Genomic DNA, 5998 nt, shown 5'->3' on the forward strand with positions numbered 1-5998 from the left:
TGTATTTTATTTATTTTTTAGTTGAAATATATTCCCGTTGAAAGTCCTCTTTTTAAAATTGTATTTTTGGAGTCTTGTAAAGCAATGAAAAGCAGCAATATTTTGTGTTCTACAATGGCATAAAAATGTTTCAACCGTAAAATGAAATACCCTGCTACATAAACAGCCCCCTTTAATGCCTACTTCAAAGGAAGCTTGTTGGCTTTTTACAGCGAAATCCTGGACCTGTTTATCTCCTGACTTTCACAACTAAAAACTACAGAAGGTGGTCATGTCCTTGGGCTCGTCACTTGGCACACACCAGTCATCTGCTTCATGACTGGTCTTGTAATGTCTCCAAGCCGACTTCTTATAGACAGGAAGCCTTTCTGTTGACTCAGTGGATAAAGCCTGCAAAACAGAAATCGGGTGAATATTTGTGTAGATGTTTGGCCGGTTCCAATACAAAATGTTAAACGCATGTTGGAAATTCATTAAAGCTAGAAATGCAAAACAGCAATCCTGAATATCAAAAGACAGAAACAATGTACTGGTGAAAATGTTAAACCGTATGCTTTTAACCATATACCTTTATATACATGACAGCATCTGTGCCATAACCCTCCAAGGAATACAGCTGAAGATCGCCTCGGAAATATAAAAGCCATACCCAAACCCAGCCTAGAAAACAAAGACGAGAGTTACACAGCCTTCCTGGAAAAGAACATCGGCTGGGCTGGTTACTACTGTGCATGTGAACCAGCCACTATTCTGGGTGAAATGTAATAATGTGGAATTGCAGTTATTTAGTTTTGAGAACTTTTGACAATTTTTTTAAATGGTTAGTTCAGATCTCTTTCCACTGTATTTTATTGTATTCAGGGATGTTAATAAACAGGACAGTAAATCACCCATGGGAGGTAAACACCAGCTTTCTTTAGAATTGAAGGGTGTCAGTATTGAGATCCACTGCTGTTTAGATCATTAAAATATACCTTAATGGTCTTTTCATTAAATGCAGACAAATCAAGATCTCTTAAATACATTTCCTTATCAAGTCTGGCACAAAATCAAGGAAGACATTAGAGCACTGATGTTTACATACAGTAAAACCAAATACTGTTTTGATAATCATTAACTGAGGAACAAGAAAGAGCCTTTGTTTTATGTCCCAATATCGGAACAGGTGGTTATTGAGCAATCCCAATTTCTGTCCCGGTCTCAGACCACAGGGACAGGATTTCTGTCGTATTCTTCAGATCTCACCAGTGGTGTTGCACGAGAGGTCTCCATGCAAGGTCGAGGTGTCTGTCAATTTTTCTTAAAGGAACACCGCCACCACGATCGGAAATCTGCATAACGAGAATCACAAAATAAAATACATTCTGAAAACAATATATTTCATTAACACCTCAACAATGAACTTAGCAGTTTTACCTTCACCGTCAAATCTTCACTTCCCAAAAGCAACAGAAACTTTGACAGCTGGATATGTTAATGGCTCGCATTGCATTCCACAAAAAGATAAATAATCAATAAACATAATATACAGCCTTAAAAGTGAGGTTTGCGGATGAGAGATAATACTATAATGAAGAAAGGAAAGCTGTATAATATAAAGCATGACATACCTTAAAAAGTTCAAACACCATGTGCTAGAGGTGTGAAGGGATGTACACCACTGTTGTTGGTTTCTGTCTTTCTTTAGCTACAGAAACAATGGGCATCCCAGCAATGACATCATCTATATTTCTGCTATGGATAGAAAGGTCTAAAACAATGGCAGGTCTAAGTATTGCCACTCTAAGCTAATGCAAATACTTTGTAAGCATTGCAGTAAAAATGCAACTTTCTCATTAAAGAGTAGCTGTCGTTATTTTTAAAAAATTATCAGTTGAATGCAAAAAACCTGGTTATAAAAAAAAAACTTAATACATTACCATTGAATTCTTCTAGCTTCAGTTCTGGAGAATTCATATAATATAGATCACAAAGTCTTGCATTTTCATATGCATCTGAAAGGAGGGATTTATAAAACATTCAACTTTTATTAACGGATTACTTTTTCAGTGTTATTAATAGTAAATTATATATTTTTTGATACAAGGTACCTACTTCTTTTTTAGTTTATGTTATTTGTAATACAAATAAAACCTTTATTTGAATTTGACAAGCCTTTCTCTAACTAAAACAATGGATCTAAACCGTGATAGATCTAAATACTGATGCCTATTAGATAAGTAAGAGGGTCCTTTAACAATGTTATGACAGCCCACATAACTTACACCTCTACAAGTGATCTAAGCCGTGACAGACCAAAGCCCAATGTTGGCAACAGCATTAAAAATAGGACACTTCCTGATGATTTACATATTTGTAGGAGACTCCTATAAAAACGATTTGTCTGATTTTATCATTTTATGAACACTAAAATGATATCCTTTCTTTCCCTTTATAACCTCGACAATATTACAGTGTTTGGATGAATGCTGCCGATCTATTTGGGTTGGCTGGGTTTACTTTTCCACCAAACAGCAAAGCTGCAAAAGAAATACTGAATTACATCAACTGTACTTCCTAAATGCTTTTAGGATCAAGTTCTTTGTTTACACTTACCTAAAGTATAAGGACACCCCCTTCCCCTTCCCCTTCCCCTTTCCCTTTCTGTTTAACAGTTTTACTCATTTGTAATCCACAGCAAAAACACTTTGAATTCTCTGTTGCTTGGTAAACCTACTCAATCTTGCAAAAATAAATCTGCTTACTCTTTGCAGGGCATCTAAATCTTCCTAGAACTCTTTCACTAATGTTAAAGTACTCACTGTGTTGGTTCAGAAGCATCCTGATTGATATGCGACTCATGTAAAACAGGTCTAGAAAATACTGCACATTTTGACTCAAGACCGGATCCATGCCATAGCACTCCTTGTACTCCACCACACCCTGGGCCATGGTGGGTGTGGCGTCATTGTGTCGGTTCTGGATTTTTATTACAGCATCTGTGAAACTGAAATGACTGCAGTAAATTAAAGCAGATCAGTGTCAAGCGAGTCATACAGCGCAGGTTTACGTCCTGGCTCTGCAAAGTTGGTCTTTGCTGGGGACTGAAGGGAACGTCACATTGGCTCCGGAGCTCCCATGGGTTAGGGAGGCAAAACCAGCAGGGACTGTTTCTCCTAATCGTGCTACAGTGAACCCTGCTGGCCAGGTGCCCAGTAAGCTCAAAGGCAAACACATGCAGAGCTGACCTTTGTCCTCCAGAGGTCGGTAGTTTGAATTCCTGTGTGAAAAAGGAAGCGGTCGTGGGATCATAGGATGCCCACTGAACTTTCAGGTCTTCTGAGCCATGTGGGGAGTTGCTTTGGTGAGGGGAAAAGCGATTGAACATTCCAAATTGGGAGAACATTTGAGGCAAAATATTAATTGGACACATTATTATTATTATTATTATTTATTTCTTAGCAGACGTCCTTATCCAGGGCGACTTACAATCGTAAGCAAATACATTTCAAGTGTTACAATACAAGTAATACAATAACAGCAAGAAATACAATAACTTTTGTTCAAGTGTGACAAACCACAATTCAATAATACAGCAGATAATAGTGATAGTTACATCAGGATATGATTAAATAGTGATAGTTACATCAGGATATGATTAAATACAAAATACTACAGGTTAAACACTTGGCAGATTACAGGATTCTGAAGTACAGGATTAAATGCAGTAAAATAGGGGGCAGATAAGAGCAAAATAATGCACATTTAAATGAAGGGTGATAGTGTCCGAGGATAGCATAGTTAGTGAGGAAGGGTCGGATTCTTCGGATGTTGCTCAGGAAGAATCGGCAAGTGCGTGCCAGAGTGGAGATGTGCTGGGAATAAGAGAGGCAGGGGTCCAGGGTGACTCCAAGGTTCTTAGCGGAGGAAGAGGGAGAGAGTGTGGTAGATTCCAGAGGAACAGAGATAGAGAGATCAGAGGAGGGGGAGGAGGAGGGAAAGAAAAGGAGGTCAGATTTAGAAAGGTTGAGTTTGAGGTGATGCGAGTGCATCCAGGAGGAAATAGCAGACAGACAGGTAGAGATACGGGAGGAGATGGTGGAGTCAGAGGTGGGGAAGGAGAGGAAAATCTGAGCATCATCAGCATAGAAATGGTATGAGAAACCATAGGATGCGATGAGGGGGCCCAGGGAGCGGGTGTAGAGAGAGAACAGGAGAGGACCCAAGACTGACAGTAACTCCAGTTAAGAGAGGGTGAGGTGTGGAGGTTGCTCCACGCCAGGTTACCTGGTAAGTGCGGTTGGAGAGGTAGGAGGGGAACCAGGCCAGAGCAGTGCCAGAGATCCCCAGGTCAGCAAGAGATGATAGTAGAATAGAGTGATCAACAGTGTCAAAGGCAGCAGAGAGGTCGAGGAGAATTAGGACAGAGGAGAGAGAGGCAGCTCGGGCACACTTAAGTGAGTTGGTGACAGACATTGAAATGTCCAATTGTATTTTAGGCTCAGCTCACCGCTACCACCCCTGCACTGACTAGGGAGCGGCAAAGACGAACACATGCTGTCCTCCAAACTCATAATACACTTGGGAGGGGTCATAGGCAAAAAAACACTCATTATCATATAATAGATGTATTCCTCCAACTGAACACCACACGACCATCATGACAGTAAAAATAGACATAATGAAACCTTCTTACCTTTGTATAAGTTAGTGATCAGCCGCACGAAGAGTACAGCGTGTGCTTTTCACTAACTGTGAAGAATAAATGAATTTTTTTCTATGGGTAAATATTGGGACTTTCTTCCTATGTATCAGCACTGTCCCGACCATATGGGGACTGTTGGCATGTATGAAATTCCCTTCCTCAAACCTTTGTATTTGGTAATTATTAAAGTTAAAATTAATAATAATAATAATAATAATAACAATAAAAATCATATGATACTTTTCATATAAGCGTCCTTTTTTTCATTGTATGGGATTGTATTGTACACATTTTTTCTGCTACTTTATATACCGCTATACATAGCCACTTAAAACAACTGCCGGACGCTTTTGAGAAACATTGATTTATAGAGAAATTATTCATCAAAAAACTAGTCATAAGATGGGTAAAGATAATGATGTTATATCCCTTTTCGAGTGCTTGTACACGTCTTTTGTGTCCTAGTGCAAATGCGAAAATATCAAGATAATTAAAACTTTCGATTACTTTTCAATGTCTGTGTATCTTCCACCTACATTCAGAAATGCTTTCTTAGGACACTTCCTCATGTCCTGTGTTGCAGCCAGGAGATCTTTATAAGCAAAATGTGCCCTTAAACCATAGCAATGTGAGCACAGCCAACAAATCAATGTTTTTACCCAGTAGTTTGCATACTATAATGCTTTTGGGTGTGTGTAATATTGTAAACATATAGAAATGCATTTCACATACATACATACTGTACATTTCCAAACATGTTAACAGACTGAAACCGATAATTATTTTCTTATTTCTCTGTGTCTAATACGTAATTATAAATAATATTTTACCAGCACATACGAACTTAAAATGTTAATTCTGGTTGATTAAAATAAATAAATAAATTCCTCCAGGAGTATCTACACAAACCCCTATTCCAAACCTTAAATCACAATTTTACTCCAAACTTTTAATGAATCCTTCCTTAAAGTAACAAATCTGAGGGTGGACAATGTATATCCCCTTATATCTCCACTCACCCTTCACTTACTCAGTATCTTGGTATCCCCATTTGTCTCTTCTTTAAAAATATGCATAGCATTTAAATCAAGCCAGTGCAGTGGAACCCCAAAACATTATTTATTTTTAGGAATCCAGAATGGCTGGGGGTGGAGCTTCTATCATCCACCCTTCCAGATATTTAGTAAGGGTCGGAGTGGGTTAAAAGGGACAAGAAATGTCATCCCAAAACATTCTGTTTCAAGGCCGGTGACACAAGAAGTTTGCACATGTATGTAGAAAAACAAGAACAAAAAAAATAAAAAAGTACACAAG

The 5998-nt window shown here is 38.4% G+C and overlaps 1 pseudogene; it reads right to left on the minus strand.

Annotated features, from left to right (window-relative positions):
- Positions 1-3367, minus strand: LOC117406756 (pyruvate dehydrogenase (acetyl-transferring) kinase isozyme 1, mitochondrial-like; annotated as a pseudogene).
- Between the last annotated feature and the right edge of the window lie 2631 nt (positions 3368-5998).

This window comes from Acipenser ruthenus, chromosome 10, assembly GCF_902713425.1.
Source record: "Acipenser ruthenus chromosome 10, fAciRut3.2 maternal haplotype, whole genome shotgun sequence".
Taxonomy (NCBI): domain Eukaryota; kingdom Metazoa; phylum Chordata; class Actinopteri; order Acipenseriformes; family Acipenseridae; genus Acipenser; species Acipenser ruthenus.